The 23,468-nt window shown below is 38.7% G+C and overlaps 1 protein-coding gene across 1 annotated transcript in view; it reads right to left on the bottom strand.

Moving 5' to 3' along the window:
* Positions 1-21,548, bottom strand: part of LOC138064810 (3',5'-cyclic-AMP phosphodiesterase 4D-like) — a 190,198-nt gene extending 168,650 nt beyond the window's left edge. Inside the window, exon 1 of the mRNA XM_068928785.1 lies at positions 21,206-21,548. The gene's annotated coding sequence lies outside the window, so the exon portion shown is untranslated. The remainder of the gene's footprint in view (positions 1-21,205) is intronic.
* Positions 21,549-23,468: the final 1,920 nt, after the last annotated feature.

Here is a 23,468-nt window from a genome sequence, read left to right as displayed (position 1 = left end):
CCAAAAGAACCTATTTTTGGTTGCTGACAAATTTTGACAAACTTCAGTTGTTTGGAGTGAAATTCCCCTTAAAAGATGTTTTCTGCAAACTGAATTTCTGGGAGACAGGTTAGCCACAGAGCTCAATGAATCAGGAGAACGTGATGAAAGGTACATTGTTATCTCTATGAAAATTCCCAAATAACAAACATCTAGGGAAAGGAGGGGGGGAAAAAAAAAGACATATGTACTAAAGGGGTCAAATTTTCAGAGGACTTGGATCAACTCCTCTCTCAACTACCATGGGCCAGAAGGGCTGTAGACATCATATACATGGTATGCTGAAGCATGCTAGCACTGACAGCGATCAGCAATTGACATTTCTTCTACAGCCAGAGAGTTAGAGTGAATGGCAATCCCAAATACAGAGCAAGTATGTGCCTTTAACCACCAAGTCTCTCTTCGTTATTACAGGACTGATCTTGATTTTGCTACCGAGTCTGGTACTAAGACATCAGCAAACATGGCAATAAATTGGGGAGTGAAAGTAACTGAGCAGGAAAATATTAGGACAGAAGCTAATTGAATTGGGAAAACAGGTGAGTAGGATAGGTATCAACACAGCTAGTCAGCTAGGAAAAGGTGGGGTAGACCAAAACAGAGAGAAATGTAGGAGACGCTGCCAAAGGCAAGGATTGGATTGGAGCACAAGAAGATAAAATATGTTGGACGCAGAGACAACCAAACCTACCAGATTATAACCCTCTACGAAACCTGAAACTGAACCTGGACTTCCACAGTCCCTAATGGGAACTGCCCTGGATGCAGCAAGTGCAGCTGAAGCTCCCAGCCCAGGTTTCTTCCCTCTCCCTGTACTCACTGGTCCACACAGTGGTAATTAACAGCAGCAGTCCTAAAATTTAACTACAGATATGAGTTTTCTGTGACCTGAGTTTTCATTTCAAAGATCCATACGAAAATCACAGTGGCCAACAACCATCACAATCTAATGCTGTTCTATATTTCTGTTTTCTTCAAATTGAGTACTATATAAAGTCTTGCTATGAATTCGTTTCATTTAAATCTAAGGCTTTTAGAATGATCAAATGTAAAATATAATTTCATGAATGGATTAGCACTATAAATAGTTTTAGTACTATTCTGTTTTTAAAATAGGCTACTTGCTATTTGATGATTTGCATGGTCTTACATAACCTATTTCACTGCATTTTATTAATAAGTATAATTGAATTCCCAAGTAACTGTTTGACACTTGATCACTTACAAATCTGAATGATGAAAAAATGAGTATAAGTAGCAACTGGGGAAAAAAGGAATAATAATAAAACCACTGTATTATGATAAATTATCTATCAAAATTATGATTTGCTTCTCAATTCAGCTGTCCTTTAATTCAGTCATTAGTGGATATCAGAGCACAGAGTAGAGCATACTTTTTGAAATATTTAGTGCACGTCAGAAAGACATTATGCACAAAGCATTGCCTGTACATTTCAGATATTCAATAGTAGGTTCAAGGCCAGAATTATTATTTCACCTGGAGATTTTTTTTTTTTTTTAATCAGCCAAAAACATTTCTCTATTCACATTTGTCTGATGTTGCTTGAAGGACTTAATCCATGAACAATGTGTTACTTCAGATTTCCTAAGGAATCATCAGTCCAGACTTTGGAATTTTGATTTTGCATGCCTATTAACCAATACCCTAAAGCAATATGATTTTTTTCCCCAGAAAACACTATCCAAATTAAAATGCATATGCAGTGTTGGCTTGACTGAAGTCAGACATACTATGTGGTAAAGCAGATCAATAAAAAAAATCTAAGCAAGTATAAAGTGCTTAAGAAATTCTCACACATTAAACTGCTCATGGACCATCACAACAGTGAATAGCAAAAACTAAGCAGGCTTTAACATGAAGAAGTGTAAACTAAAACATATGGGAAAATATATGGATTGTTAAACTTGTTCACTGTGAGGTACTACGTTAGTGCCTAATTTTAAGCTACTAGATTTCGGTGGAATTGCATGCTTACCTTCTTGTACACGTCAAATTATCTTGTTGAGTGAAGGTTATAACTTTTACTTCAGGTTATAACTTTTACTTCATGCTGCCTTGATATATTGTAAAAATAACATCTCTGATAAGCACAGGTGCACCTTCCCATGGAAAAGCATCAATTTATGTAATTTAAAGTTTTCTCAAGTCTTTTTGCACAAAAACTCCCAAGAGTTGCCCTTGAGAGGAAGACAAGCAATGCAGGAAAAGGGGTCTGTCTGGATCTGTAGCCCCAGGGATACTTCAGTTAACATGGACCACGTCAGAAGCACGTACAAAGCCTGCACCGCATGCCACACTCAGCACGCATCCTGGAAGAGGTAAAGCGCAGGCCAGCATCTCCCTGTGGCCAGCGTTCTGGGGAAAGAAATTCTTCCTACCTAGAGGCTGCTCTTCAAGGAATTGCCCCGATTATGAAAATACAGGGCAGCCGGTTGGTGAGGACCTGCCTTTATGAACAAGCAAAGGGCAGATCAGGAAGTGTTTCCATCAGTGAAGGAAGAAGGCTGAGAAGTCACCCAAACCAAAAACAGCTCAGTAGTACGACAAGTAAATGTGGTGGGTAGATCTGTGCTCCTGAAGGCCAAACAGCAAAGCCAGGGTGCAAGCTTGAACCCTGGACCACTGATCTTCCACTAGAACCACTAGCGTATGTGGAGTTCAGGATCCTGCGAGGAGGGAGCAGGGCAATGAGTAGGATTGCAACGCTGGACTTCAGGAGAGCTGACTTTGGCCTCTTCAGGGACCTACTTAGGGGAATCTCCTGGGGTAGGGCCCTAGAAGGAAGAGGGGTCCAAGAGAGCTGGTTAATATTCAAGCGTCACTTCCTCCAGGCTCAGGATCAGTGCATCCCTCTGAGGAAGAAGTCCAGCAAAGCGGGCAGGAGACCTGCATGGATGAGCAAGGAACTGCTGGCAAAACTCCAGCAGAAGAAGGAAGTGTACAGAATGTGGAAAAGGGGACAGGCCACTTGGGAGGAATACAGGGACGTTGTCAGAGCGTGCAGGGATGCGACAAGGAAGGCTAAGGCCCAGTTGGAATTAAATCTGGCAAGGGATGTCAAGGACAACAAGAAGGCCTTCTTCAAATACATCAATAGCAAAAGGAAGACTAGGGAAAACGTGGGCCCACTGCTGAATGGGGCGGGTGCCCTGGTGACAAAGGATACAGAGAAGGCAGAGTTATTGAATGCCTTCTTTGCTTCAGTCTTCACTGCTAAGGCCAGTCCTCAGGAATTCCAGACCTTGGAGAAAAGAGAGGAAGGCTGGAGAAAGGAAGACTCTCCCTTGGTGGAGGAGGATCAGGTTAGAGATCTTTTGTCCAAACTTGACATCCACAAATCCATGGGCCCCGATGGGATGCACCCACGAGTGCTGAGGGAGCTGGCGGATGTTATCGCTAGGCCACTTTCCATCATCTTGGAAAGGTCCTGGAGATCAGGAGAGGTGCCTGAGGACTAGAAGAAAGCCAATGTCACGCCAGTCTTCAAAAAGGGCAAGAAGGAGGAGCCAGGAAACTACAGGCCTGTCAGCCTCACCTCCATCCCTGGAAAGGTGATGGAACAGCTCCTCTTGAAGGTCATCACTAAGCATCTGGAGGACAAGAAGGTGATCAGGAGTAGTCAGCATGGATTCACCAAAGGGAAATCATGCTTGACCAATCTGATAGCCTTCTATGACGGAATGACTGGCTGGGTAGATGAGGGCAGAGCAGTGGATGTTGTCTTTCTGGACTTCAGCAAGGCTTTGGACACTGTCTCCCATCACATCCTCCTAGGTAAGCTCAGGAAGTGTGGGCTAGATGAGTGGACGGTGAGGTGGCTTGAGAACTGGCTGGATGGCCGAGCTCAGAGGGTTGTGGTGAATGGCGCAGAGTCAAGTTGGAGGCCTGTGGTGTCCCCCAGGGGTCAGTCCTGGGTCCAGTCTTGTTCAATATATTCATCAATGACCTGGAGGAAGGGACAGAGTGCACCCTCAGCAAGTTTGCTGATGATACTAAACTGGGGGGAGAGGCTAACACACCAGAAGACTGTGCTGCCATTCAGAGGGACCTGGAGAGGCTGGAGAGGTGGGCGGAGAGGAACCTCATGAAGTTCAACAAAGGCAAGTGCAAGGTCCTGCACCTAGGCAGGAATAATCCCATGCACCAGTACAGGCTGGGGACTGACCTGCTGGAAAGTAGCTCTGCCGAGAAGGACCTGGGAGTGCTGGTGGACAACAAGTTAAACCTGAGCCAGCAGTGTGCCCTTGTGGCCAAGAAGGCCAATGGGATCCTGGGGTGCATTAGGCAGAGTGTTGCCAGCAGGTCGAGGGAGGTGATCCTGCCCCTCTCCTCAGCCCTGGGGAGGCCTCACCTGGAGTACTGTGTCCAGTTCTGGGCTCCCCAGTACAAGAGAGACATGGCACTCCTGGAGGGAGTCCAGCGGAGGGCTACCAAGATGATTAGAGGGCTGGAGCACCTCTCCTATGAAGAAAGACTGCAAGAGCTGGGCCTGTTCAGCCTGGAGAAGAGAAGATTGAGAGGGGATCTCATCAACGTGTACAAGTATCTGAAGGGGGAGTGTCAAGAGGATGAGGCCAGCCTCTTCTCCGTGGTGCCCAGCGACAGGACAAGAGGCAACGGGCAGAAACTGAACCACAGGAAGTTCCATCTGAACCTGAGAAAAAACTTCTTCACTGTGAGGGTGACAGAGCATTGGAACAGGTTGCCCAGAGAGGTAGTGGAGTCTCCTTCCCTGGAGATACTCAAAACCCGTCTGGATGTGATCCTGGGAAATATGCTCTAGGTGACCCTGCTTGAGCAGGGAGGTTGGACTAGATGATCTCCAGAGGTCCCTTCCAACCTAAACGATTCTGTGATTCTGTGATTTCCTAGTGTAGCCCCGACTATGGCAGCCAGCACCGTGAGACAGTGCCCAGGCGTGGTGCGAGGGGTGGCACACTTTAGGGACAGGCAGGATTTCACTAGGTTTGTCTCCCTCCACCCTCCACTATCCCAGTTGGCTTCATACCCTCAAAAACCCCCTTGCACACTCCTGCCAGACTCCAAAGCATACTGGACATGTCACATTTCATACTATGAAAATTTCAGTCTGATGGTCTGCAAGAAAACATCTTTTCAATATAACTTCAGACACTTTCTACTCAGGGTGGGGGATGGGGAGAGTGCACAAAAAAATTATTTATGTTTTAAGGCTATGGCACACAGAGCAGCATAGCATGGATACATACAGGCTGTGATATGTGGCCAGAGTGACCCTTGCCCATGATTTATACAGGATTCCAATGCAACAGCCGTGCAAGCATCTCAGTTCGGAAAAACAAACAAAAACAAAAAACAGAGACCACCCACACACCTCCAGCACAGACTTTGTTTACTATCATAAAAATAGTTATAATTTTTAGTGGCCAACTTAGTGAGCTTCACTGTTCAAAAATCTCTCTAAAGAGCAGATTTTAGGAAGAATAAATATAGAAGAAAATAAGTGCATTTTTCCAGAACAGATCATCTTAACACTAATACAAGACACATGGTGAACTGCTGAGTATCTCTGAAAATGACAACTACAATGAGCACATGAAAGCTTCCGAGGATGAAAAACTTCAAATGAAAAGAGGAATTTTTAAAGTAATACTCCATACACTTTAGAAGGATCAAGAGTACCTAAAACCAAGGATTATATTAAAAACCCTGGAATCAGCCAGCACTGGAAAGTATTTATGATGATTGTATCACACTTTAGTAACAGACTTGGAAGGTAATATTTTGATCTTAAACTGCAATAAGACTTACTAAAAGACAGAATTAAGAGTCAGTAGCTGAGGCTACAAGAAATTATCTTCCAAAAATATGCATTTTTTTAAATTAAAACAGTATTAAACTGTAGTATTTCAGGAAGAAGCTAATGTAAGAACTCCAGAAAAATGGAGTCTTTGAGCCATAAAGCATCCCCTTCAAATCCCTTAATTCAACACATTGCTAAAGTAGGGAAGATATTTCCTATCTTTTCAATTAATAGTTTCTGAAAGGGTTATTTCATGCATTTTTCCACACTATCCACTATGCCAACAGACGTTGCTAATTACTAAACCAGCTAAAACCACCAGTTCCCTTTTTTGTTTTTTTCCCTCTTCCTCCTGCTATTATTGCTTTTCCTATTGCACACTAAACCTAGAAATGACAAAAGGCCCTATGGCCAATTACCTCAATGTAGCTATTTTCTAGCACTATTTTTTGTGTGAATTTTAAATGCCATCCTCCTGCATGGAAAAAATGCTAGAAGAATGCCCTTTGATCAGTCTATACTATACTTTTGGGGGAATTTCAGTATTATGACTCCCTTCCTGTGGGTTATCCTATACATCAGTATTCCCACAGCCAGGCACATGACAAGGCAATGTGAATGTTTTCATAAAGGATCTTAGTGTTATTTCTGTGAGAAGACTTCAGGAAGTGCCTGTAATGACGGGGGTTTATGTACTCAGATTCTGTTCTGTCATCAGGAGTAGCCATCTTCATCCAAAATAAACTTGAATAGATTATTCAGAGCAACAGTTGTTTTTCCAGAGAGATTTATGTTTGAGTTAGGGGGAAAAAAAAAACACACAATGTTGATTAGTTGGGCATTAGGTGGATGATCCTACGCCTTGTAATTCTAATTAAATGCAGAGTATATCATCTTTCAGGTCTTTTCAGGTTTCAGCTAATTATTTAGGTTACCATATACACACATGCTGTGCTATATCCACTATATGAGAATCTATTATAAAAAAAGGTTAATCAGTAATTAACAGATTCCCCTCTCTTCATAATTAAATGTCTTGATAGAAAGCATCCATATGGAGATAACAGGCAAATAACAGATTCCACATCCCTCAAGTCCAAGAGCAGTACACAGCTAGAAATTTCATATACTAAAAGGCTGGAGTAAACCCAGTCTTTCTAATGGTCAAAGATAGGTGGATGTACAAACACATTTGTGCCAAACACCATGTTGCATTGCAAATGCCTGGGACATAACAGATTTTACCATCTGTTTAAATGGATAAGCCACAGATGTTCAAAACCTCCATGTAAGTTGAGTCTAGAAGCTGTATACAGTATTGAGATCATGAAAGGTGAAAATATTAAAAATTCAGGCCTCGATTTAAAACTGATTTCAAGCATAATTTGGATTTTATAGCTCTTCTCAGAGATGTTTGTTTGTACGCATACCCTAACTATCTACTCACGAGACTAATCTCATGTAATAAGATGTATATTACTGAGGACAAAGAAAGTAGAAAACACATTCTTACGAAAATATATCTTCTTTTCTATAGCACTTTACTCATGAAGCAGGAAAGAGAGGGCAGAAGGATGGAATTTAATGGAGATTCATTGGCTATAAATTAATGAAACTACAAACTTTCATATTAATGCCCAGATCTCAAAAAGGTGCAGGGGAGGAGCTCAGATCCCTAAATAATAAGATACAGACTAGACAGAATCCATTTCAACTTAACTGTTAAACATGTTGGATTAAAAATAATGTTGTGATATATATTTTCCCCATAATGAAATCATATATTTAAAATTTAAAAACAGCAGGAAAAAATCATTCACATCACCAAAATTCAACATAAGCACATACATAAGTACATTCAACATAAGTACATACATAAGCACAACTACATACTTGCCTGCTCTGGTTTGGTGGTATATCACCACGAATGTCCCATGCAAAACATTTTTTCATTGTAGAAAAGCTACATAGTTTTCACAGGGAGCTTACTGTTAAATGAGGGCCCACATTTTCAAAATTGTAAGACAGGAATGAGCAAAAATTTTTTTAAAAAATTGCATTTGCAAAAAGGGTGGACCACACAGAAAATATAGCTATCACTGAAGACTGGGTAAGCTGCATATTAAACTTCAACATAGCAAGATCAGCAGTATTCTTCCCTGTTACTGTATCAGAGAGCTTAAGATATAGGAGGGTTGTCTGGGATAAGAACAACTCCAGTCAAGCACAGATTCCCTTTCCAAAGCAAACTCAGTAGGTCCTAGGAGCTTCCCACCTAGCTCCTTGCCTATCACAGGCCATAAAGCCACATCCCTTTTATCCCTCCATTTCAGCTCCTAACCTGCCCTCAGACCACCTACAAACACACATCATGCACAAAGGAAACATTTGTCATCCACATCCGAAAAGTATACCGAACTAATTCGTAACACACAAACAGCTATTCCTCTCCTTTTATCATCTTTTCAGATCTGTTACTGAACTGGAATTATTTCATTTCCAAGTTGTAGAAGCCTCCAAATAACATAACTGCAGTCCTTACTGAGAGCTTCTCACCATGAGAGTTAAAAAAAAAAAAAAGAAAAAGAAAAAGAAAAAAGTCTTGGTCAATGCAGCTTTGTCAGAAGTGGAGAGAGGGATGAGATCATACTTAAAATATGATGTACCAAGAAAGCAAACAGACTCTCTGTGGGCTGTAATTCAGATTCCAAGCAATAGCAAATCAGAGCTTTGCTAGCTCTCAAGTCGTTTTGACAGGTAAAATTTGTGAGCAAGTTATTTAATGCAAAAGACAAAGAGGATTTCTCATACAAAGACCACTGAATTCACCATACAGGAGCCAGCAGCTATATTACTGGGGGGAGGATATTGGTATTATAGCCCAAAAATTTAAATATATTGTTTCCTACTTTGAATAACAATATTTTCATTCAAGCAAAATAAGCTGGAACACAAGCAGTTTATTACTTCTTCAGATGCACAAAACTCAGATCCCGACACAAAGAAACTAAAAAAAATCCCATAGTTGACCTTTAGGAATGTAAATACATGGAAATCATCAGTACAGCTTCTGCTTAAGGCGTTTTCAACATACATATAAATGTAAATGTTCACCTACCATGAACATTCACATATACAGCTTTGAAGTATATTTTAGTGTCAAAACATTCATCACAGAAGTGTCCACAGAAAGCACATGTAAAGATAAAATTAGATAAGCCAGACAAAAGCTACTTCATTAATAATATTATTTGCAGATTCTCTTACTCCTCCGCCCAGGCAAAACTGAATTGCATACTTCATTTAAAAGTATAAAAGAGCATTTTAAAGACATCTTAAAAACATTCATTTGAACAACTCACTTTAGCTTCAACATTCCCACTTTTTCCCTTTGGTTCCCTCTTATTCTCAAATATGATTGGAAATATTTTTTTTTCCCCTTCAAGTTTCTCCCCCGGCCCTTTTGCATCTGCTGAGTGAACTACCAAAAGACACACACATCACAGGTATATTCTTATACTGTCTTAAGAAGATATAATAGCTTATAGTGATGTGATTATACACTTTTTTCTTCTTTTTCTTTTGTAAGAGTGAAATAACTCAGTGATCAGCCTGGTAGAAAGCAAGAAACCTCCCATTTAAAAAGAGAAAAAGAGAGAGAGAAGACTTTTGGTTGCAAGCTCTAGAATATATTTTATATTGTGCATAGTAAATTCAGAAATGTAAATAGATCACTGTAAACAAGAGAGAAGAAAAAGTGCCATTTACCTTTAGGCAAAGTGAAATTCTGTTCTTTCTTGTGGACTGTGGATTTCTGCATATAAGCTCTATATTATTTTTATGAAAGATTATAACATTAAACCCACAACAATCCAGTGATATCACTAAATTCTTCTGTGAAGCAAAAGTACTTTAAAACTGTAAAACTGAGGAACACCAGTGTATTTACTCCTGAGATAAGCAGTGCCTGACACTATCATCATTCAAATAATATTACATAGCAACAGTAACAGAAGGCCCTGTCAGATCCTCTACTTATTTTGACCTGTGCTTAATTCCCAGAGCTGCCATGAATTATTAGCAGAAGCAGGGGCATGCACTAGCTGCCTGACTAAGCAATGGTCTGTGCCTTTCAGTGATTTTTTAGGATCAAGTCTCTGTCAGGTGTCTGTATGAAGGATCTGCCAGCGGGACAGGCACAAGCTGCATGCAATGGATAAAACGGGGACAGTTTGCAGAAGACAAAACTTGTTTTTCTGTTTTTTAGTTTTGGGAGCAGGGGGTTTATTGATACAGAGGTTTATTCAACTGCCATCTGGTGCACATGGGCACAAATGAAAAAAACGTTTTACTGGCTGCAAATGGCTTACTGTTTAGCTGCCCATCAGGAGACTGTAACAAAAAAGCAGGGCATAACGGTAGCCAGGACTGCAATTTTGTAATAAGCATAGTTCTGAATATTTGTAAGCAACATGCTAAATATTTGTAAGCAACACGTTTACAAAAATATTTTCCAAAACATGTTCCAAAGTTTTTGTACTAATTATCTTGCTAGAATGGATACCTGTACTTACACTGCTAATTCACTAGCAAAGCATCAGACCTTAGAGTTTAAAGGGAAGTTTAAAGGGATTTGAGATTTTTGTTTTTAGAAGATCTTCCAAATTACATATAAATGCATTTAACACTATTCCTTCATATCAGTCTTACATTCAAGCAGATGAACACACACAAAATTTATCTGCTCAGATCAAACACCAATGCATGCAACTTGCCCAGTAAGACTCAAGGTAGGGGACATACATACCCTATAACTTAGGCTATATTTTCTGCAAAGTTAAGCTCCCTTGATTCTAAGATCCTTTATAGAGAAAAGCCTTTGGTATGTTTTAAAAAAAGGATACAAGTCTGAAAATCTCTACTGAGCAGTTGGGAAAACTTTTTTTTTTTTTTTTTTTAAAAGAGAGTTCTGAAAAATCCAGCTATCTAGATTTCTTAAAGTGGATGTAAAACATTAGGACAAACATAATAATGAACAAAAGTTTCCTTCAAGAAGGGTCATTACAACCAAGCAGGCACTCCGCTATAAATTAGGGAACTTGGGAAGCACCTACACATGAAGCAGTACAGTGTTCAGCACGAGCGAATTCTGCCCCTTGGCATAATATATCTATACTGCTTCTGGGATCAAATAGGTGTCCTCCTAATGGAGACCACCACTGCCTTAGCTCTTTGCTACGGATATTTCTAATACAATACTATATTGCAGCTGTGTCCCAGAATTTTATTCCGTCCTAAGTTGCTGACTTGCTGCGACTGGCCCAAAGTTATGTTTAAACTGTGTGTACTTCCATCCTGTGTCTACCATCCTGTTTAGTTTATAATCTCTTAAGGGCAGGGACTGCCTTTTACTACTTGTTTGAACAGCATCCAGCACAATAGGGCTTTGATCCAGCCTGTAGGCACCGCTTGCAGTAATGTTAGATTCCAAATCTCACCTACAGAATTATAAATCCATTACCTTGCAGTTCCTGGAAACATGGTATTAGTAGTCTTGAAACAGTGCATGCACTCAGCTACAGCAGAAGACCTGTTTTCCATATCACTCCGCTTGGGTTTACAGCATATATACTGCCCTAAGGAACTTAAAACATATGCAAGTTTTTTTCATAGATTAGTGTCTCTTATTTTTGTTGAGTATAGGAACAGTAAAGTAGCATGTTCAGATGTAAATATCCTGACAAGATTTTAAGAAAATATATATATAGCAGAGATAATATTCATTTTAAAAGTGACAAATCATGTGACAGTTCAGACCACAATACCACATTCTCCAAGTTTAATATCTCACCAAGTCGTTTCCTTGCATTTTGCACACATCATAAGAACTATGCTGTAACTCATTTTTTACATCTAAGGAAACTACTTAGGATTTATATCAGAAATATCCATAATATAAACTGCTTTTTTTGCTATAATTCAGTGACTCACTAAATGCATACCATCTCAGTCAAATGCATTTCACTGTGGATTAGGTCTTATATCACACATGTATTTACTACAGTTGACAGCTGAAGGCAGAGCTGGTGAAAATTATCTCAAATACTATCCGAAGGAAAGAAAATACTTCTTTGTGTACCTTCATAAAACTATTTGGAGGAGTTAAGTTTATTTTGCTGAGTCTCATGCAACAAAAGTGATTGCAACAGTATCACTATAATCTTTATTTCCATTTTGCAATGGCAATTTTAATCTATGCATTACAATGTAAGGTGTGCAAGCAGTAATCCTGCAGTCACTGCAGGATACACTACATATAATTGACCATTTGAAGAAATACACATATGCACTCCTTATAAAAAGGAATTTGATAAGCATAAGGCTGCTAATACAAAAAATTGTTCTACTTCATTATTAATCATAAATGCAATAGCTAAAAACTTTTTAGAAGTTGAAAATGTAGCCAAACACTATGTAAAATAAGCATTTAACAGTAGAATAAAAACATATTGCTAAATTCCATTCCTATTTTTCTATTACAAGTTAAAAAAATAATTTCTTTGCTAACAACAACAAAAAAGATATCACAGAAGTTTTACAAATGCATTTTATATCCCCAGAAGGCATAATAATCATTAGAAAGAACAAGTCAGCTGTCAAAAACATTTACTATTTTAAAATTATTTACTCACATAAACCTGTCTGAAAAGCTATGGCTTCAAGAAGAAAAGCTAATAAGCAGCAGCATAGGCTTAAATTCTGCTAGTAGAAAGTATGTACTTAGTATAACCCAAATTATTTACCCACAAACACTGGCTTTATTACACCACACAATGAAATGATGTTTCCACTGGAAAAGTAAGTAATGTGGAAAGTTCCTTGCATGAACTAACGTATATATAGTAATATGACCTTGTAGCATTTACTAGAGAGGTATAGATCGCTAGCTTGGTAGCTTTCTAATTTCTGACCTCAGTCTGCTACTCTATTGTTTTAAGCCTCAGTTGGACCAAAGTAACACTCGACAATCTCAGGAAACCGATGAGGGAGTCGCTGTAATAACTCCATCTGATTAAACCTGCAGATCCTGAGCAGCGTTTCCCACTGTTTTAATTCACTATGAGTAGGTTAATTAAAAAAAAAAAAGTGAACTCCAACATGCTGGCATTTAAGTTGCTTCTAAAACAACTCCTAAAGAGTCAGGAAAGCACCATATTAAAAAAACCAAGCAAACAAAATCCCACCGAGTTAAGCTTTACAATTGTATAACATACTGGATGTTAAGTGTCCTGCTTTCTACTGGTATGTCTGTTCCTATTTAGAGAAGATGGGGGAGGAGGGAAGGAGCTTTTACTCTACTGTAAACTGCTATTTTTGTACGTTCCTTCAATAGTTCAACCACCACTGCCATTATACGATGTCGAGACTATATGAAAATGAAGGACACCGTATGCCTTGATTAGATACAAATGAGGTGTAATGCAGCATCAGTATATTTTATTATAGAAGTACAAGGAATATGGGAGTCAAACACAGCCCTTTTCAGAAATGAACGAGCCCCAAATGCACTGACCGCCTGCAACAGCATGGAGCTATGTTAACCCTAGCAAGAGAAGAGCTACAGGGTTAACTGTACCTGATCTCATACAGCACAGAATCTCAAGTGTTAGCTGCTAATGAACTATTTCCTAAACACAAGCATTCTTGCTTTCGGTATGTAATTAGCAGAGTTGAAAAAGTCAAAATTACTCACAGACTCCTGAAGATGCAATAGCAAACTATCTAAGACAGGAAATTCCAGTGCAATATTATAAAACAAGTAGGAAAAAGCATGCATAAAGTCAGGAACTGACAGGCCTCTGGATTACTGCAACTGTAGGAATCATGCTTATGCATGCTGTGCTATAATTTATGAAGCTGAGCCCAGGAAGCAACCAATCAGTTAGCTCCTCCTAACAAGTCCAACTGGCTACGAAAAGCTGGAAGGGCTGCACAGAACAATGAAGAGGAGCTATCCCACGTATTAATCTGCTTATTTAGGATTGCTTTCTGTGCAGAGGGAGGGAAACATAAAACAAGGCGGGGTGGGGGGGAAATCACAGCTTCACTGTTTAAACAGCAAAATAATTTCAATTGGACAAATCTCCCATTACACTCAGATGGCTAGGACTATATTTGAACATTCATAACATCAGCCGAAATATTTCAGGAGAGAACCAACCTCTTAATAAGTTGATTTTTTCACATTATTGACAGAAAACTATGCAAACTGGATTTGCATTTCATATGCAATTGCTTCAGTGCTTTCCTGCTCTTAATTTAAATATAAAGTTACTGTTAATGTGAAATATTCTTCTACAAATCTGATTAGATTAAGGTTGTTATTCAGATCACAGGTGGCCATTCAGGACATTAATGAGCAGCCGTTACTGCAAAGCCATCTGCATGACCCTAGTGTAAATAAATACAGTGTTTAAGATTCAAGAGACTATCATTTTCCATGGAGATGGGGGAAGAAAAAGAGTCAGTGCCTTCAATTAATAACCAAAAAAGAAACACTTAAAACAATCCAGGACAGACCAAGATTTACACACTAGAGCATACGAAGCCAAGGTTGTCTTTCCTGGGAAATTCCATGGTTTTGAAATGTGGTTTTGATCCAATTTGCAAGAAATGCCGTTTTGACATTTTCTGCTAAATACTTTTCCAAAGGGCTTTAGATTATCAGGAAAACAAAACAATCTTTGTTCTCAGTTCAAACTCATTTTATAAAAATTATATAATAAAACATATAGTTTCATCTGATGAAGAATGCTTCATCTGACAAGATCAGTGTCATTGCTGACCTTGAAGAACTATCTTCTTCTACACATGCCCACTGAATTCCCCACGCTCATAAATTTCTATTCAGTCACAAAAGAAATTAGACAACCTTTAATAAAGAATGATAGAAACAGCTACATTATTTTTGAAAAGAGCTGTTAGCCTCTTCATATAGAAATCATAGCAATACTGTGTGAAAACAAGTACTTTGGGGTGAGTTAGCATGAATTTCACAAGGGTGGAAACAGCTTGGCTACTTTTTTTTTCTTTTAAATCCTTTTCACATAGAGTTATTTTTCACATTTCTGCCTTTTTCTCCTCCTTCTTGTAATCCATGTTTTAATCATCTCAGAAATCTCCTTGGCAAAATACACGTTAAACTCCCTCCAGTGTCTGCAGTCAGGACACTCATATTCACCAGCCACTACAGATATTTTGCCGCTTTAGATATTTACCCAGAAGACTGTTAGTAGCTGCAGATGACCGTCTGGACCACCTTTTCCTGCTGGGCATCATTACTTGAATTAGAGAAACAGAAGCCTTTAATCTCATGAATCAGGTCTTTCTGCATATCTAAGCAGTCTCCTCCCCAGGTCTCCAACCTATCACTACATGCAGTTAATCATGAACTATTTCTGCATTGCATCCCTTTAAATGGCTCTTGATGAAAAATTACAATGCAAAAAAACCAACATGCTGAAGAATAACTCTGTGTGTGTATGTGATATTCAGATATCCAGTTTCAGTTAATCAGAGTATAAGAATTTTTTCATGTCATCTAGATTTCTAAAATAGATAAAAATTTTTATTCAAAGATTCTACAGTCACATGAGGTGCATCACTGGTAATGAGTTTTTAAACTATCAGCACTTAATATTCAGATATGATAGGTTACAATTTTGTTGTTCAGATCTGACCCAAGAGGAACAAAAGGGACAAAGGAGCAAGAACGTCATTCATTTCTCAACAGGTATTTAGTAGCAGGTGAGGAAAAAATCCCTCTGTGCAGCTGTACAGAGCAAATGCTTTGGTTGCATTTCTTAATTTTACTGGGAAAACATTGCTGTAAGTATTTGAGGAAATTAAATACCTTGAAAAAAAATTAAGTATGTAACTGGCTCAAGTCTCTGATTTAAAGTGCGCTAAGAAGTAACTTACAGTATGATTATCCCACAAAGTTATTATAGTAGCTTTAAGATTACGGCGAAGATGAATGAAAAGCCACAGTCCAACAGACTTACCCATTTTTAGTGATAGGTTTGTGAGTACATAGCACAGAATTTCAGGTTTTTCTTTGTATCTTTTGTTTTAGGACAAAACCATGTAATGCTTGTAATGATACTGTTTTAAATTAGAAATTAATCGTCCTTTTCATGAACTAGGAACTAATCAGGGTTTTATCTTTCAACAACAAAAATAAAGCAATAGCGATAACACTCCTGAATTTTATGCTCCCTTTAAGCCTTATTTAAAGAAGCGATAGTGCAAATAAAAACACATTACAGAAATAAAAACAATACTATACATTTTAACCCAGCAAATTAAAAACATTCTAGTCATGCTTATGGGGTGGGTATAATATCTTCATCTATTTATACCCACCGGTGACCTTATCATGAACCCTAATTCTATTTGACAGATACTAGAAAAAAAACACAATGGCTTCACAGAGTTTGAACTTGAAATAATCAACTTTTCAAGTCATGCCCCTGAAGGAAAGAAAAAAGAAAACCTAGATGTTTCAATTTCAGCTTCCTTCTGCCATAACCTGAAGAAAATGAAGCAATTACCAGCTAGTTTCTGCCCATACTGGTTGAGGAAGAGCTGCATCCAAAGAAGAACATTTGCTAACCAAAGGACTGAATGAATGTATACATACATGCTAAGGTATTTTTTTCAGTCTAATCCAGTAAGGCCTTGCCTTCCCCCAAAAAGCAGGCTTCATTGTCCTCCCTCCCCCCCACATCATCCACGAAACCACAAAAAAAGAACAGCTTCTATAGGTAGAGGGGAGAGTGCTTTCCCCAACTCCCTGCCAAAAATATCCTTCTTACACCTTTTGCTTCTTTTTATGAATCTCACAATTAAAATGTGAAGCTGCTAACTCTAGTTCCAACAACAAAACCAACCACAACTCTCAGCTACACCTTCTAAGAGGGATAGTCTTTGTTTTTCTTCTCAAAATCATGAAGAGTGTTAGTTTCTACCACTTCCACCAATGCAGATGTACAGCCTACACCAAGGCTGATATATAGCCAAAATACATTCAATGTTTTGAAAATAAAATCCACTTAGTAGCACACTAAATTAGTACCAGTCCATTACTGCATAATTCTAAACAGTACCACATTGTCAGTTTACTGTAGTTAAATTTATAACCAAATAATTTACTGAAAGAAAATTAGCAGTTAAGAGTAACCTTGACTGAATAAATGGAATGTCTGAGGTAAAGCAATAAAGTTAATCTTTTAGTACTTAAGATATCATATTCTTAGCATTTAATTTTTTCTGTCTTGTTAAATTACTCATCTCCATAACGGGAGCTTTCTGCATTTAATTCACTCTTTCTGTACTAGGCTGCCTTTCAGAACTCTGATTTATTGTGTTTTTGGGCCTGGTGTCAACTTCAAATCTACTAGGAAAGTCAACAGCCTTCATAGTAATGATTTCTCTGTTTGTTACAATTTTTAAAAAATGGTTAACCCATAAATCTTTTTCTTTTTCAATATTTGAAATACTTTTGTTAGCTGTTTAAACACTATGGCATACAGCTCAAAGGGAAAAACGTATCAAGTGTCAACACTTATCTGCCTGGAGGTTAGCCTTTTTGGTAGACTGAAGGAGAATCTCTTTTTCATACACGGAAGTGTTATAGGCATAATAAACTTCAAGCATTTAACCAACTGGAAGAGGTAGACACAGCCTAGGTAAGAATAATGCAGCTTGGCAGTTGCAGCTGCTGTATGGAACAGTGCTGATTCGTAGTCTCTTCCATAACTCTCAACTAACTTAGTATCTGTTAAAAAAAGGGCAACAGGCTACTCATATCAGCAGCAATTAGGCTGCCCAAAAGAAGAATGCAAGTTATTCATTTATGTTCCAATACATTTTATATTTCTCAACACAGCTTTGATCCAGATTGTGGGCTATGCTGCTCATCCCTTCTGTTTCACACTCCTTTACTGCTGCAGTTCCAAGAGTGTCTTATGGATGGCCAGATATACATGAGTTGAAGCATCTGCAATATTTACGATATAATCCTACAGAGTATTTGTGTTTAGCTTTACCAGGATTATTTACAATCCATGAAGTTCATATGGAGAAGATTGCTATTAATTTCTCCATATGGACTAGCTATACAAACAGTAACTACCAAATCACCTCTTGAAAAGCACACAAAATGTAGGTACAGAAAGGAATCTTACTATTACACTCAGTTCTACAAAACAGGCAGAGGAATTCCACACACTAGGACAGCATTGCAATTAAAAGGTACGGACAATGGAAGTAAAGATCTGTAGGCAGGTTACAAAAGAAATTCTGACTATTTACTCATTTGAACAACCAGCAGCAACTAAGGGCTAGTGTGTTACATGAAGAATCAGGTTTCTTTGATGTTAGGAAACAAGTATTGTGTATTAAACAGCTTGAAGTATAAACATACAATAGTTAAATAAACAAGAGTTGTTCATGTTTCCAGATAATGATTTTATTTTATACAGCAGCAAGGCCAACAAATACTAGATTGTAAAAGATAATTATACTCTATATGATAGTTTTGTGAAGAAAGTCTTTTGGACAGTGCACAAAGACACATGGAAAATATGCAAGGAATGGAACATGATCCATGAATATGCTTCCTACGTCAAAAGCAAAAGGACCTCATCCAATATGTAACTATGTAACGATTTAGCAAAACAGTAAGTAAAAGAATTGGAAAATCTTGTTTACAGTAAACAAGAACAACCTCTAGTTAAGGTTACCCTGTGCAACTACAAAAATAAGCAGAAGAAAAAATACATTCATAACAGGTTTTTTCAAAGAATTTCTACATACCCCATTTAGGGGCCCAAGGAATTACCTGTACCACTGGTTCAGGAGCACATGAACAAGCTAAGCTGGTACTAAACTCAATCCTAGAAGAACAATTAACTGCCAGCTTCAATATAGAAATAACAAGTATATTTTCATGGCTAATCAGCTGTGCATGGAGGGAGAACTGTGCTGCAGTCTGGCTAACTTGCTTGCAGCCCTTCGTATGTAAGCCTGCACAGTGTTATGCTGTATTGTCTAGGGATGTTTGTACTGCGCTCAGGATGGAGATATTGCAAGGCACCCAAGAACTTTTAATGAAATTTGATATTTAGTAAATATTCTTAGTTCAGTAGTTAGAACTACTACTTACTATCAATTTTTAAATAGAACAGTTGTACCAAATCAGACCAAAGATCCATTCAGCCCAGCATCCTGACTCTGAAAGTGAGTTATAATGGATGCTCAAAAGAGGGCACCTCCACCACAAAAAACAAACCCAAAAAGCACAAAAAGACAACAACAAAACCCACCAAAAAAAAAAAAAAAAAGGAAACCCAGTCAGGCTTAATTGTTAGCATCCTTTTTCTTTCAGTAAAGTCTAGAGAGTTTGAGTAATATCTAAGACCCACTGCATATTCAAAGAAAATAAAAACCTAAACCCTATTAGGCATTTGTTAAAAAGCATGGGACTGTAGAATCCCTCTCAGTTTAACACAAGCCAAGGAAGATATAGGGTATTATTAAGCAACTTGCCCATGATCACAGACTCTGGAATGGAATCCAGTTCTTCTAAGTCTCACTCGAGGATTTAAACCATGAACTATCCATCAGCATCACTATTACTGCAAAGATTTACAACTTACAAACTAGCTGGGAAGCAATACTGCTACTGCCTGACTGAGCATCTTGCACACTTGGAATCAACTTATGCTATCCAAGTTGCATCACCTATCCTAGACCAGAAGTGATGGAGGACCATTACATCTCACTAGTCCCCTGGCAAGCAGATTCACATATAGACAAATGGGTAGTTGAAGTCAAGGGAAAACAGACCACCCACACTGACTGGTCCATGAAGGGAAAATGGTGATAATTATTCCAGAAACAGAATAAGATCTTGGGGCATCGTTAGGAGTCTCAGTAACTAGAGAGATATAGAGGAACTTAGATTCTCATACGCACACAGGATGCTTATCCAAGGGAGATCACAGGAGACAAACATATCCAACAAAGTGCTTTCACTTGCACATATTCTCCTTCAGAAAGATAAGAAATTCAGAGGAACAGAGGGAAGAGAAATACTTCATGGTTTAGAGAAACAATTTTCACAAGAAGGGGCTCCTTTTCTCTGTAGAGGTTACTGACATCTGGTCAGGAATGATGAAAAAAACAGTCACAGAGAGCTTAAGATAGCATGTCTTTAAAAGAATGATAAACTTTGTGCTCTGACACATGCCAGAGGAGCTAAGAAACGAGCCAACTGAAGTTCAACGGCTATCAGACCCATCGTCTTTGGACCCTACAGATTAGTTCACTGAGTATCCAGCTAGGGAAGTCCTACGAAGACTGCATGACAACAGTTCAATCCGCCTTTTTGCCCCCAGACAAATTTGATTGTAAAAAACATTATTTTAATACATTGAGAATCTGAACACTAGAAAGTCGAAAAAAGAAAAAAAGAAAAAAAATAAAGATAAAATCCGTAGTTGCACAGAAATTTGATGTATTCAGTCCCAGAAGTGAGAAAGTTTAGAGTCCTTTGAGAATAGATAGCAACTGTGTTAGAAACTAGCTATAAAACCTGGCATTTTCAACTTCTGAATAGATTTCTGAAACAGTGCAACATTTCACAGAGGATTTGCCAGGGGGGTTTTCTAAAGGGGGAAAGGTGACATGCATGTAGCTTCCTAGGTTTATATTTAGAAAAACAGAATTTTATATCTGCCATTAAACCTTCAGTGAAGTTTGGTAGATAGCTGTCAGCCCACATGACAGACTTTAAGCACTGAAGCACTGTTATCATTTGAGGAAAATTTAAATACATTACTGACAAGCCCAGAAGCTCAGTAGCTTGCTGGCATGGACGGACCACCAGAGTCAAGCACTGGCTCTCACGAGACTGAAAACAGGCAGCTGAAGAAGGCACCCTCCCCATGATCTCTCTCCCCACCCTAACTCAGGAACCTCAGGCTTTTCTCTCACTTCTCCCTGTTGGGAAAAGTAGAAATGTTCAAACTATCCTTGGGATCTTGGTCTTGAACAAATAGAACCAAATGCAAAATAGAGTGAAGAAGGTTAAGCTAGCACATTTCCTGTGCAGTGCAATTCCCAGAGGTGCTGTGAGTCAAGGGATCTGCGCAGATATTAAGGGCAGAAAAATCCAAGGCCCTTTCTGAGACCCCTGCCAAGTCACTGGAAAAGGGAAGAGGGAAGCACAAAGCTGTTAAGAGGAAATTAGTTTTAATATTAGACAGGAGGAGAAGGAAGTAGGGCCTACACTTTACCTTTTTTTTGGGAGCCCCTCAAGTTCAAGAGCAGTGATGGATCTGCATGGGGCTGGAGTCTTGCCTCGATCTTCCCCTCTTGCCCCCTCTGGCAGTCTCAGATGTTCTTAGTGAAGCAGCAGCTGTCACTCTGGCAGCAGCAGTGCAAGCCCAGCTGAGTTCATATGTGCAGTTATTTTAGCATATTGCCTTGTTCCTACTTCTCAGGAAAATTTCTGGCACTTTCATACTCTGGATAGCTCAGTTAGACCTGGAGAGGATTTCACTGAGTAGAAAAAAAGTTCTACACAGTTATTTTCAAAGAACTCATTCTTTTCAAGCAACTATCGTGAACAGAGGCAGAAGAGATTTTTAAGAGGAAGAGTTTTCTTTCTGGCGGGAAATATTAAGCAACCAAGTCATAAGCAGAGCTGGTCACATTTCTGGTTGCAAAATGCCAACTGAAATAGTTTTAAGAACATGAAAGACTTAAGAATTGTCAGTCATCTCTAGACCACAATCAAAGGGTATAAGCCTGCAACAGGGAAACCATGCTGGTTCTTCCTTTCATACTCTCTTTCCTGTTGCTGCACTCATAGCAAGCAATAGCCTGGAAGCAAAGAGTCTTGGCTGAAGTCAAATTTCTGCCCAATACACTCTTCTCTAAAGTCATAGTTTATCCATTGCCTAGATGTAGGCCATTCACAGTCCTGTTGGAGGTTTTCCACTTTATATGAAATATGAATAGTTAGGAGTCGACATGTGAACATCCGCAGTCTTGCCTATATTCCACACAGAGATTATTTATTTCTGACTTCATAAAGAAATTATAAATACATTTATAAATATCATTAAGTTGCACTGCAACATTACCAGCAATAGACAACCATATCCTAAGAACGGCCACACAAATCAAACCAAAGGTTCATATAGTCTGGGGTCCTGTCTCACAGTGGCAAGCTTGGATGCCAGAGAGTGAATGTGTAGAAAATACTTCTCCAGAATGCACTTGCAAACTTTAGCAAGCTGTGCATCAGCAATGTACTGAGCCAAAGCTGGCGTCTCGGTTTATAACAACTCCCAGTTAATTTTCTTCCATTAATTTGTGTAGTCACTTTTTTAACCTACATAAGCCTTCAGCATTCATAGCAACCTGCAAGAAAGAAATTCACAGCTTAACTACACAGCCTATGAAAACCACCTCCATTAGTTCTGAACCTGCTACCTCCTAGGTTTATTTAACGCTTCCTAGTCTTTGCACTCGCAAATGAAACAAATAATTGTTCCCCATTCTTCTCTTTCATTGTATCAGAGACATCATTTTTTCCCTTCAACCATCTCTTCTCCTAGTTAGAGATTCCTAGTCTAGTTATTCATTATTCATGTGAAAGTTGTTCCAGTGTCCAGTAAACTGGTGCACTGGTACAGTATACTGTCAGCTTATGCACTGGCATAAGAATGTTCTTTTGATAAGTGATATACTATATATCCTATACTGACAGTAAGCCTCCTACCTGTCAAACTACTGACAGGGCTCACTGATATATGCAGAACTGGAAAAAGTTCTTAATACTGTCCATCCGCCTTCTCTTCCCCCTCATCTCAGAGGGCTACAGCTTCGAGCTTCTCCTACAGTAATGAAATAATGGAAATGCCTCTTGATGCTGCATAATATGACTGAGAATTTTCAACGTATACTAGAAAACTAGAAATGTGAATTATGGACAAAAGGACTTTTCATTCCTGCTGAATATCACCTTCAGTAATTCCATTTATTTCCTTTTTTTTTAAGCTTGCATTTAAGTCATTTAAGAACTACATCATGTTGTTTATACTGTTGCTGAAAATGATCTTTTAGTAGTTATTAATTTTTAGTACTTATTTTTTCCTATTAGCACCTGTTGCTCTGGCAGGCAAGAAGGCTTAATAATTCTCTTCCTTGTGCTATCTATTTTCAACCATCCAGTGTTGTCCAGGTTTACAGGTATCATACTTGCTAAACTCCCCAAAAAGCGTAAACTCTGAGATGTATTTACCTCATTGTAGGAACTAAAATTTGTTTCTACACTAAAACTAAAATTTGACACACAGAATAATGGCTAGTTTTGTTTTATTGTCACATACAATGAGAACCTGACCTTTGCATTTAAGCACGTGTTGAGTGGGAGAGATTATTCTTCAGGGCATCTGTGTAATCAGGCCCTTAATGAAATCTGAAGCTTTAGTAGTAAGGGAGAGCATTGTCTAAGTCTGATGCAAAATGTTTAAGCTCATTTCACATCTA

This window comes from Struthio camelus, chromosome Z (genome assembly GCF_040807025.1).
Source record: "Struthio camelus isolate bStrCam1 chromosome Z, bStrCam1.hap1, whole genome shotgun sequence".
In the NCBI taxonomy this organism is placed as follows: Eukaryota; Metazoa; Chordata; class Aves; order Struthioniformes; family Struthionidae; genus Struthio; species Struthio camelus.
This window is presented reverse-complemented; position numbering and strand designations above follow the sequence as displayed.